This window comes from Ursus maritimus, unplaced genomic scaffold (assembly GCF_017311325.1).
Source record: "Ursus maritimus isolate PB19 unplaced genomic scaffold, ASM1731132v1 scaffold_20, whole genome shotgun sequence".
NCBI lineage: Eukaryota > Metazoa > Chordata > Mammalia > Carnivora > Ursidae > Ursus > Ursus maritimus.
This window is the reverse complement of record NW_024424453.1, coordinates 24072881-24086112: the sequence shown is the minus strand read 5'-3', so window position 1 is coordinate 24086112 and position 13232 is coordinate 24072881. Positions and strand designations below refer to the sequence as shown.

The following is a 13232-nucleotide window of genomic DNA, read 5'->3' as shown; positions in this document are numbered from 1 at the left end:
CCTGGCCTCACTGTTCATTAGCCACAAGTTACACCTCTCAGCTATAGCTTTGCCTTTCACTCCTCCCACATCCTTTAATCTACATCCCCATCAACACTCAAAAGAAAATGCAGGGGCGCCTGGGTAGTGCAGTCGTTAAGTGTCTGCCTTCCGCTCAGGGCGTGATCCCGGCGTTCTGGATCGAGCCCCACATCAGGCTTCTCCGCTAGGAGCCTGCTTCTTCCTCGCCCACTCGCCCCGCTTGTGTTCCTCTCTCACTGGCTGTCTCTCTCTGTCAAATAAATAAATAAAATCTTAAAAAAAAAGAAAAGAAAAGAAAAGAAAAGAAAAGAAAAGAAAATGCAAAGGCTGAACACTGGTCTACCACTCAACTCAACCAAGCCTCCTCTACCTTCACAATGTCAGCTTCCACTACCTCCTCCCTTACTGACTCCATTCAGGCCAAACTGGCCCTCTTACTGCTCCCAGAACACACCAAACACAGTCCAGTCTCAGAACTTTTGTATTTAGGTGACTTTAGCCTGGAACGCTCCCCCACCCCTAATCTAAGTATCTACCTGTCCTGTTCCCTGAACTTTCCTTACATCACCTAAAATGTCACCTAATCAGAGAGGTCTTCCTTAACCACCCCTTATGAAGTAGTAAATCTACCCCATCAATATCCCCATCAATATCTACTTTTCTCTAATATATTTCCCTAATATACTTTTCTTAACAGTAGTCATCACCACTCAACACAGTATATATTAACTTATTATCTTCCACATCCTCATGAGAATATTCATTCCATGAGAAAGGGACCTGTTTTTGTTCACTGTTGTAATGCTACCAGCTAGCACAGTTCTTGATATATTAGATGTTCAATAAATACATATTGACTCAATCATGGCCTCCAGTCCCTTAATATATTCCCTTTTACCAAGCCTGCTTCCTATCAATAATTATTTCGACCACCAATATCAAATTTTCATTTCCATCTAAAAGACTGTGCGAGCTAAAATCACACGGCCTGACAGGTCATGCTAGCTTATCTTAAACTGGGCCTTTATTGATTGCTCAGCAATCCTTTCTATTCTATCCTGGTGATCATATTAAGTTTCTCCACCATCATCTCTGGCCAACAGCCACTTATCTGACCTTTCTGCTTCCCCTCTACTCCTATAATCCATCTTCAATAAAGTAGCCAGAGAAATCATTAAAACATATATCAAGACACTTTTCTGCTTAAAACCTTCCTTAAAAAACTTTCTTGAGACTAGAGCCCTTACCATGGCCATAGGGACCAACACAACCCAGCCCTACCTACTTCTTCAACTTCATCTCATGATACTATGGTCCTCTTCCATTCTGTTCTAGAGTAGGGAACTTCTTTCTGCTTCTCCAACACAATAAGCTTATTTCTACTTTGAAGTTTTTACCTTAGTTTGATTTTCAAGTGACTGAATTTTTGTCTTTCGCACCTTATCTTAATGTCACCTCCTCAGAAGTAACCACCCAGAGGTGCCTGGATGGCTCAGTCAGTTAAGCATCTACCTTCAGCTCAGGTCATGGTCTCGGGGTCCTGGAATCAAGCCCCATGTCTGACTTCCTGCTCCGTAGAGAGTCTGCTTTTCCTTCTCCCACTGTCCCTCACTCCACTCATGCTCTCTAATAAATAAATAAAATCTTAAGAAAAAATTAAGGGGGCACCTGGGTGGCTCAGTCAGTTAGGTGTCTGTCTCTCGCTCAGGTCATGACCCCAGGGTCCCACATCCGGCTCCCTGCTGGGCAGGAAGCCTGCTTCTCCCTCTCTCTCTGCCTGCCACTCCCCCTGTTTGTGCGCTCTTGCTCTCTCTCTCTCTCTCTCCCTGTCAAATAAATAAAATCTTTAAAAATAAATGAATTGAATGAATGAATGAATGAAGTATTCACCCAGTCACTCTACCAAGTGCCTAGTTTTAAAATTCTCTTCATGTGACTAACATAATAAAAAAACATTAAAATTAAAAAAATAAAAATAAAATTCTTTTCATTATCACATTACATTTTGGTACCATTTGGTATTTTTGGTATTTTTCTGGTTCTTAGAGGCAACTGGCTCCATGAGAACAGATCTTATCTATAAGAATACCTGGCACAAAGCAGATGTTTAATAAATATTCGGTGAATTTGGTGATTACAATGTTTTCCCTAAGTATTTTCTTCTCCCAGGATCCCAACACCCCTGCTAATTAACTATATGCCTAGCAGCTAACCTCAATCCCTACCTTATTAAAAAAGTAGGATAAGGAATTATACAGTTTTCTTCCTCTTTGCCTAAAAATTCTTTGATTTGCTTTCTTCCATTCCTCTGGTTTCTAAGCAGAAATGTTGCTGCTCTTCTGTAAGAATTAAGCCCTTGACCCATATCCTTGATCTCAATCCTTTCTACCTCCTCCTGGCAATTAATCACTCTAATATTTAAACTACTCTAGTGGATCATTCCCCTTTACCTAAAATATATTATGTGTTAATGCAAAACTATCTCCTACATGGCTAAGTCCTCACAACTGCACAAACTTCTTGAAAAACATTCTACTTTATTCTTCATGCCAAACCGTTTACTCAACCTCTTACAATTCACCCTGGTCTACTTAATTTGTTCTCTTGGTTATCAATAACTTTTTTTTTTTAAAAGAGAGAAAGGGGGGAGGGGCAGAGAGAGGGAGAGGGAGAATCTTAAGCAGGCTCCACACCTAACATGGAGCCTGATGCGGGGCTCAATCTCATTAACTCTGAGATCAAGACATGAGCTGAAATCATGAGTTGGACATTCAGCTAAGCCACCTAGGCGCCCCTCAATAACTTCTTAATAGTTAAATTTAGTGGTGCTTTCCAGGGTATTAAAATCATTCATCTTTCTACAGCATCTTATCCCTCTAAAGAGCCTCTCCCTGAAATTCCTTACCACACTTCAAAGAAAAACACTACAAGATTCTGCTCTCCTTAATACTTTTCTTCTTATTTTTCCCCTTACTGATTCTTTTTAACAACATCCACTCCTTTACTATAGGCATTTCCTAATGTCCTGCACTTAACATTTTTCTTTCTGCTAGGGCCCTGGAAATGTTACCTACTTTCACAACTGACACTCTATGTGCATTACTCCAAAATCTATTATACCCAGATCCTAGCGTATTTTTTTCTAATTTCCAATCTCATATTCCCACAATTAAGGAGATATTCTAAAACTTCTACCTCTAACTCAAAAAATGTGCCTAACAAAATTCATCATGCTACAATCCCATCCACTAGACCATTAGTACCAGTTATTCCTCATGGTTTCCTTACTTCTTCCATTCATGGTACCATCATACTTCAAGCCACCAGAACTCAAAATCTCAGATTCATTTGTGTGACTCCTTTCTTCCATATTCTCTGCCAAATCTATTTCTGAAATCTCCACTGTCAAATGAACTCAATCAGGAGTCATTATTTCACTTCTGCAGCCCTGATCACAGCTGTAATTAGCCAATTCATTTCACGAATATTTGTTAAGCACTTAACTTGCCTAGAAGCCCAGGTTAGTTGGCAAAATAAGCCCAGGCAGGTAATGTCTGTCCTTGTTAACTATATAACATAGACCATGTAAGTTATCGTCCATGTACTTTATCACTGGATGAACCATGTAATTTATCATCCAAACCAGTAGACTTAAAAGCAAAAGAGTGCATTAAAAATAGGTTAACATCCAGGGGCACCTAGCTGGCTCAGTCAGCGGAGCATGTGACTCTCGAAGTGGGAGTTTTGAGTCTGAGCCCCACTTTGGGTGTAGAGATTACTTAAAAAAAATAAAATCTTAAAGAAAAGAGCTGGACATCTAGAGATGCAAGAGTGGTTCAATATCTGCAAATCAATCAATGTGATGTACCACATTAACAAAATGAAAGATAAAAATCATATGATCATTTCAATAGATACAGAAAAAGCATTTGACAAAATTCTACATCTGTTCATGGTAAAAACTCTCAACAAAGCAAATTTAGAGGAAATACATCTCAACATAATACAAATCATATATGACAAACTCAAAGCTAACATCATACTCAATGGTGAAAAGCTGAAAGTTTTTCCTCTAAGATCAGGAGTAAAACAAGGATATTCACTCTCAACACTTTCATTCAACACAGTACTGGAAGTCCTAACCACAGCAATGAGACAAAAAAAATAAATAAAAGGCATGCAAATTGATAGGAAAAAGTAAAACTGTCACTATTTGCAAATGACAAGGTACAATACATTGAAAATTAAAAAAAAAAAAAAAACCAACTCTAAAGATTCCACCAAAAAAAATATTAGAACTAAAAAACTGAGTAAAGTTGAGGGCACAAAACTAATATACAGAAATGTGTTGCATTTCTACATGCAATAATGAGCTAAAAGAAAGAGATATTAAGAAAATAATCCCATCTACAAGTGCATAAAGGAATAAAATACCTAGGAATAAATTTAACCAAGGAAGTAAAAGACCTGTACTCTGAAAACTGTAAGACACTGATGAAAGAAACTGAAGACAGCATGTGGGTGGCTCAGTCAGTTAACCATCCAACTCTTGATCTCAGCTCAGGTCTTGATCTCAGGATCATGAATTCAAGCCCTGCACTGGCTCCATGCTCAACTTTAAAAAAAAGTTAAAAAGAAAAAAGCTTTAAAAATAAAAAAAGAAATTGAAGACAACACAAATAAATGAAAAGATATACCACGTTTACAGACTGGAAGAATTAACATTGTTAAAATGTCCGTACTACCCACAGCAATCTACAGATTCAGTGTAAGCCCTATCAAAATACCAAGAGTATTCTTCACAGAACTAGAACAAATAATCCTAACATTTGTATGGAACTACAAAATACCCCAAATAGCCAAAGCAATTTTGAGAAAGAACAAAAACTCAAGTATCACAATCCAGATTTCAAACTACACTACAAAGCTATAGTAATTGAAACAGCATGGTACTGGCACAAAAGTTAAGATGCACAGATCAACGGAACAGAATAAAAACCCAAGCAATAAACCCACACTTATGTGGTTAATCCACAACAAAGGAGGCAATACGCAATGGGGAAAGGATAGTCTCTTCAATAAAAATGGGGAAACTGGACGGATACATACAAAAAAATGAAAGTGGACCACTTTCCCACACGGTACACAAAAATAAACTCAAAATGGATTAAAGACCTAAACGTGAAACCACAGAACTCCCAGAAGAAAACATAGGTAATAAATTCTTAAACATCAGCCTTGGCAGTATTTTTCTGGATTTGTCTTTCCAAGCAAGGGAAACAAAAGCAAAAATAAATAGTTGGCAGTATGCCAAAATAAAAAGCTTCTGCACAGCAAAAGAAATCATCAACAAAATGAGAAGGTAACTTACTGAATGGGAGAAGATATTTACAAATTATATATGTGATAAGTATTTAATACTCAAAATATATAAAGAATTTATACAAGTCAACACCAAGAAAACAATGATTTTAAAAATGGGCAGAGGCATTGAAAGACATTTTTCCAAAGAAGAAGACATACAAACGGCCAACAGACACATGAAAAGATGCTCAACATCACTGATCATCAGGAAAATGCAAATCAAAACCAGAATATCACTTCACACCAGTCAGAATGGCTAGTATCAAAAAGAAGAAATAACAAATGTTGGTGAGGATGTAGAGAAAAGAGAATCCTCGTGCACTGTCGGTAGGAATAGAAATTGGTGTAGCCACTTCGGAAAACAGCATGGAGGTTCCTCAAAAAATTAAAAATAGAAATACCGGGGTGCCTGGGTGGCTCAGTCGGTTAAGCAGCTGCCTTCAGCTCAGGTGATGATCCCAGGGTCCTGTGATCGAGTCCTGCATTGGGCTCCCTGCTCAGCAGGGAGTCTGCTTCTCGTTCTCACTCAGCCCCTCCCCCTGTTGTGCCCACTCTCTCTCAAATAAATAAAATCTTTAAAAAAATAAAAAATAAAAATAAATAAAAATAAAAAAAGAAATTCCATATAATTGGGTAATTTCATTTCTGGATATTTATCAAAGAAAACAAAAACTCTACATCAAAAAGATATATGCACCCCTATGTTTACTGCAGCATTATTTACAGTAGCAAAGACACGAAAACAGCCTAAGTGTCCACTGATAAATGAATGGATAAAGATATAGATACAGATAGATAGACCTATCTATATCTATATATATATATAAAATGCAGTATTACTCAGCCGTAAAAAAAAGTGAAATCTCGCCATTCATGACAACATGAATGGACCTACAGGGTATTATGCTAAGTGACAGAAGTCAAAGACAAATACCTTATGATTTCACTAATATGTGGAATCTAAAAACAAAACAAGCAAATAAAGAAACAGACCCCTAAATATAGAACAAACTGGGGGTGACCAGAGGGGAGGGTGGTAGTGGGGGTACATGCCAACTCTTGACCTTGGGATTTTGAGTTCAAGCCCCATGATGAGCAGAGAGATTACTTTAAAAAAACAAAAATAGTAAAAAACAATAAAAATTTTAAAAAGACAAAAACTGGGACACTTGGGTGGCTCAGTCGGTTAACAATCTGCCTTCAGCTCAGGTTTCCTGGGCTCGAGTCCCGCATCAGGCTCCCTGCTCAGTGGGGAGCCTGCTTCTTCCACTGCCTACTGCTCCCCCTGCTGGCTGTTCCTCCTGCTTGTGCGCACGCACGCGCTCGCTCGCTGTCGCTCTCTCTCTGACAAATAAATAAACAAATAAATAAAATCTTCAAAAAAAAAAAAGATAAAAACAAAGTCATGGGGATAAAAGAGTACAGCACCCAAAAAAGTTGGGTGACTACAGAATGATATATGCCAATTATATCTCAAAGCTAGGGGAAAAAGTTTGGCATTAATTGATCTACAAGAGGCTTAAACCAGGATACATGGTCATGCTAACTAGAACTCCAGTACTTAGGAAAATGATTGCTGCATCCTAAGTACATTCTACCTATTGATTTAATAAATAAATTAGAGGTGAAATACTCACTTTATCACCTCCTCCTTACTCTTTATTCTACTGCAACCTTATTTTCAGCCACAAACACTATCTTCAAAGGGGTAAACAATAACCTCCTAACTAACAACTCCGAAAAAGCTCCAAAAAGCTTCAGTTTTCAATTAATCTCTCTAAATAGCTTTCAACAATACCGACCCTTCCTCTCTCCTTCATGAAGCTCTGTTAACAATGGTGTATATAATTAAAAGGATTATCCATCATGACCAAGTGGGATTCATACCTGGGATGCAAGCGTGGTTCAACATTCGCAAATCGATCAGCGTGATACATAGTATCAACAAGAAAAGACTCAGGAACCATATGATCCTCTCAATTGATGCAGAAAAAGCATTTGACAAAATACAGCATCCTTTCCTGATTAAAACCCTTCAGAGTGTAGGAATAGAGGGTACATTTCTCAATCTCATAAAAGCCATCTATGAAAAGCCTACAGCAAATATTATTCTCAATGGGGAAAAGCTGGAAGCCTTTCCCTTAAGATCAGGAACACGACAAGGATGCCCACTCTCGCCACTATTATTCAACATAGTACTAGAAGTCCTTGCAACAGCAATCAGACAACAAAAAGGGATAAAAGGTATCCAAATCGGCAAGGAAGAAGTCAAAATGTCTCTCTTCGCAGATGACATGATACTCTATATGGAAAACCCAAAAGAATCCACTCCCAAACTATTAGAAGTTATAGAGCAATTCAGTAATGTGGCGGGATACAAAATCAATGCTCAGAAATCAGTTGCATTTCTATACACGAATAACGAGACCGAAGAAAGAGAAATTAGGGAATCCATCCCATTTACAATAGCACCAAAAACCATACGTTACCTTGGAATTAACTTAACCAGAGACGTAAAGGACCTATATTCTAGAAACTATAAATCACTCTTGAAAGACATTGAGGAAGACATAAAAAGATGGAAAGATATTCCATGCTCATGGATCAGAAGAATTAACATAGTTAAAATGTCCATGCTACCCAGAGCAATCTACACTTTCAATGCTATCCCGATCAAAATACCGAGGACATTTTTCAAAGAACTGGAACAAATAGTCCTTAAATTTGTATGGAACCAGAAAAGACCCCGAATCTCCAAGGAACTGTTGAAAAGGAAAAACAAAGCTGGGGGCATCACAATGCCGGATTTCGAGCTGTACTACAAAGCTGTGATCACAAAGACAGCATGGTACTGGCACAAAAACAGACACATAGACCAATGGAACAGAATAGAGAACCCAGAAATGGACCCTCGGCTCTTTGGGCAACTAATCTTTGATAAAGCAGGAAAAAACATCCGGTGGGAAAAAGACAGTCTCTTCAATAAATGGTGCTGGGAAAATTGGACAGCTACATGCAAAAGAATGAAACTTGACCACTATCTCACACCATACACAAAAATAAACTCCAAATGGATGAAAGACCTCGATGTGAGACAGGAATCCATCAAAATTCTAGAGGAGAACATAGGCAGCAACCTCTACGACATCGGCCAAAGCAACCTTTTTCATGACACATCCCCAAAGGCAAGAGAAACAAAAGATAAAATGAATTTATGGGACTTCATCAAGATTAAAAGTTTCTGCACATCCAAGGAAACAGTCAGAAAAACTAAGAGGCAGCCAACGGAATGGGAGAAGATATGCAAAGGCACAGATAATTCAAAACAGCAAACATTCCAGAATCCATTTTTATAATGTAAAATTACTATTCAAAACAGATTTCTGGTGATCCTTGGCTGGCCATGCACACACAAGAGTGAGTTGCCAAGAAGCTGATTGAAAGTTCTGTGTTTCTGCAACAATTGTTGGAGAGGATGTGGAGAAAGGGGATCCCTCCTACATTGTTGGTGGGAATGCAAGTTGGTACAGCCACTCTGGAAAACAGTGTGGAGGTCCCTTAAAAAGTTAAAAATTGAGCTACCCTATGATCCAGCCATTGGACTACTGGGTGTTTACCCCAAAGATACAGACGTAGTGAAGAGAAGGGCCATATGCACCCCAATGTTCATAGCAGCAATGTCCACAATAGCTAAATCGTGGAAGGAGCCGAGATGCCCTTCAAAAGATGACTGGATTAAGAAGTTGTGGTCCATATATACAATGGAATATTACTCAGCTATCAGAAAGAACGAATTCTCAACATTTGCTGCAACATGGATGGCACTGGAGGAGATAATGCTAAGTGAAATAAGTCAAGCAGAGAAAGACAACTATCATATGATTTCTCTCATCTATGGAACATAAGAACTAGGAAGATCGGTAGGGGAAGAAAGGGATAAAGAAAGGGGGGTAATCAGAAGGGGGAATGAAACATGAGAGACTATTGACTATGAGAAACAAACTGAGGGCCTCAGAGGGGAGGGGGGTGGGGGAATGGGATAGACCGGTGATGGGTAGTAAGGAGGGCACGTATTGCATGGTGTACTGGGTGTTACACGCAACTAATGAATCATCGAGCTTTACATCGGAAACCGGGGATGTACTGAATGGTGACTAACATAATATAATAAAAAATCATTAATTTAAAAAAAAAATGGGGTATATATAATCCTAAATATCAGACTATTTTAAAACAAGGCCTAGGATTTGTACCTCTCCAACATAGAGATTAACTAAAAGATTTAGAATCTAGGGGTGCCTGACTGGCTCAGTCAAAAGAGCATTCAACTCTTGATCTCAGAGTCATGAGTTCAAACCCCACACTGCAGGTACAGATTACCTAAAAATAAAATCTTAAAATAAAAAAAAAAAAAAGAAAGATATTACCAATATTCACATTTTCCCTCTATTTCTCAACTTCTGGAAAATTAGTATAAGAAATTAAAAATACAAAATTAGATACTTACCTCAAAATGATAGCCCTCATTTCAGTCCTTTAAGATATCAGATGATGGCATTACTTATTTTTTTAAACTGAAGTTTTCCTGGAAGACTTTCAAATTAGAAGATACACTACAAAAAAGAGTGAAGATAAAAGGTATTAACACCTAAATGAGATAAATTAAAAATAAAATAAATTTATTACTTGTATGACATGACTGCTTATTTTTAAATATGGGGAAAAATATAAAAAACATATGAACTATAATATTAAAATTGTAGAGCATTAGAGTGAGAAGGGACTGCTTCTAAGCAGACATCCTATACAAAGATCTAAATCCTCTCATTTAGATGACCTCTTCTCTTTTCTGTAATATGCTAATTTTCTTTCTACTTCTCAACCTACTCCTCTATCATAAGCTACTATGGATAGCTTATTTCATTTTCCCCCTTTTCTTCTTTAATATAATATTTGAAACACACACAATATATGGAAAGATGCATGCAAACATAAGATGAACACTATAGATCAGCATCCCACAGAACACCAATAACATTACATCTACCTACATGCTCCTCGCATCCCAACCTTTATCCTGAATAATTATTCCATTACTGTTTAAAACTGAACTTTGCATTTATGTATACATCCCTAAATAACGTTTTGTTTAGGTTTGTATCCCTGGCTCCCTACTTCAGCTTGATAAATTTATATGCTGATGGAGTCTTCAGGGATGTGAATTTTGTAACTCAAATATTTCGCTAAGCTTTATCCATGTTACTTTTTAATTGCTCTATAGTGTTTCATTATGTAAATATGCCACAATGTATTTATCCTTTCTGTTTTCAGGCATTTGGACGGTTTAAAGATTTTTGCTTTTATCAACATTATTATACAAGTCTCCAGGTGCACATGAACAAGAATTACTTTAAGGTATGCTTTAAACCTAGAAGTGGAATTGGTGGGTTATAGGAAATGCAAATTCCCAACTTTACTAAAAATGCCAAACTTGTCTTCCAACTGTATCACTCTAGCAACTCACCAGCAGTATGTAAACTGATGACACATTCCTCTCCAATACCTGGTAAAGTCAGATTTCTTAATTTGTGGCAATACAGAACATATACCATGATTTCAGTTTGTATTACTTAATGAGGTTGAAGACCTTTTCACATGTTTATTAATTACCTATGTTCCTTTCTGCATTCCTTTGTTCACAATTTTGGCCATTTTTATTGGGTTGTGTTTTTCTCATTATTTATTAGGCTTTATATATCAGGACCAGGACTGGCTACAGAATTTGGAGGCCCAATATGCACCCCAATGTTCATAGCAGCAATGTCCACAATAGCTAAATCGTGGAAGGAGCCGAGATGCCCTTCAACAGATGACTGGATTAAGAAGTTGTGGTCCATATATACAATGGAATATTACTCAGCTATCAGAAAGAACGAGTTCTCAACATTTGCTACAACATGGACAGGACTGGAGGAGATAAACTGGCTGTTATACACAACTAATGAATCATCGAGCCTTACATCGGAAACCGGGGATGTACTGTATGGTGACTAACATAATATAATAAAAAATCATTAAAAAAAAAACAACAACAACAAAAAAAAGAATTTGGAGGCCCAGTGCAAAATTAAAAAGCAGGGCCACGGGGTGCCTGAGTGGCTCAGTCGGTTAAGCCTCTGATTTTGGCTCAGGTTGTGATCCCAGGGTCCTGGGATCAAGCCCCACATCAGGCTCAGGCTTTGTGCTAGGTGGGAAGTCTGCTTGTCCCTTCCCCCTCCCTCTGCCCCTCCCCCCACTCATGCTCTGTCTCTCTCTCAAATGAATAAAAAAATCTTAAAAAAAAAAAAAAGCAGGGCCATTATTCAAAAATTAAGAATTTTAAGACAGTGGCAGTTTAGCATTAAAGTAAGTATAGGGCCCTATATGACTGCACAGGTTGTACATCCATGAAGGGAGCTCTGTTCAGGACACTAATTCTCTATTGTATATAACATAATTATTTTTTTCCAAAATAGCAATAATGTTTTTCCAAGTTTAGTTTATCATTTCATTTTCTTGATGGTGTCTTTAATTTTTTTTTTTAACTTTTTTTTTAAGTAGGCTCCATGCCCAGTGTAGAACCCAACATGAGGCTTGAACTCGCAACCCTGAGATCAAGACCTGAGCTGAGATCAAGATTCGGACATTTAATCAACTGAGCCACCCAGGCACCCCTACGGTGTCTTTGAATGACCATTAATTTTAATGTGGTCAAAATTACCAATCTTTTTTTACGTGGACCCTTCTGTCTTATTGAGAAAATCCTATAGTCTTCACGAAGTTTTATGGCTTTGCCTTCTTTAAGTCCTAAACCATGGGTGTTTTCCAATGATCCGTGGGCTCATAGCCCTCTCTTCTCAGTCATAATGTCCCATTCTTCACTAATAAAATCTTAAAGGACTTTATGTCCTTTATTGATAACGGTATTCTAATCACATCATTTAATTCACTTCCAGGCAAGCCCACTCAAATCAGAGCTTGTGCCCACCACGTTTGGAACTATATATCGTCTCAGTAATACTCCAAGTCAGAAAATTTTTTTTAAAGATTTTATTTGTTTGAGAGAGAGACTGAGAGAAAGAGAGAACACGAGTGGGGGAAGGGCAAAGGGAGAGGGAGAAACAGGCTCCCCACTGAGCAGGGAGCCACATGCAGGGCTCTATCACAGAACCCTGGGATCATGACCTGAGCCGAAGGCAGACACTTAACTGACTGAACCACCCAGGCACCCCCAGAAGTCAGAATTTTAATTAAAAATTCCAAGCATCTGGTTAGAACATTTTTACATTTAAAGATTTTGTAAAAGCAGGGAGAAAGACTTAAAAATCTTCAAGTTTCATAAAATTAGTAGGAATTAACGGAGAGTGCTGAAAATCTTTTTCATTTTGTATCTTCAAAATAAAATCCTGTTAGGAAGCAAGAAATTTAATTCTAGTCTTGGCTTCTTTGTTTTTGTAGTAAGGTCAAAAATACTCTTTTTAAAATGAGAAGAATGTTATAAAACAGACTCCAAACGATGTTAAAATATATCAAACTGCTTACTTTTCCAAAAGTAAGGGAATCAGTCAACTCAAAAATAACCACAATTTGCTGGTGCAGGATGTTGACAGTCAGGGAGGCTACGCATGTGGGAGCAGGGATATAAGAGAACTCTACGTACTTCTACTCAATTTTACTGTAAACCTAAAACTGCCAAAAAATGATGTCTGGGGGGGGTCTGTTTCTCCCTGCTGCCCTTCCCCCTGCTCATGCCCCCTCCTCTCAATTATATAAATAAAATCTTTAAAAAAAAAATTACTCTTAAAATT

General features: G+C 37.8%; 1 protein-coding gene across 4 annotated transcripts in view; it reads right to left on the bottom strand.

The window, feature by feature from the left end:
• The window catches only part of PIK3CB (phosphatidylinositol-4,5-bisphosphate 3-kinase catalytic subunit beta), a 201602-nt gene that overhangs the window by 140590 nt on the left and 47780 nt on the right, over window positions 1-13232 (bottom strand). For all 4 annotated transcript variants that reach the window (XM_040636757.1, XM_040636756.1, XM_040636758.1 and 1 more), the window contains exon 2: window positions 9893-9998. The gene's annotated coding sequence lies outside the window, so the exon portion shown is untranslated. The remainder of the gene's footprint in view (window positions 1-9892; window positions 9999-13232) is intronic.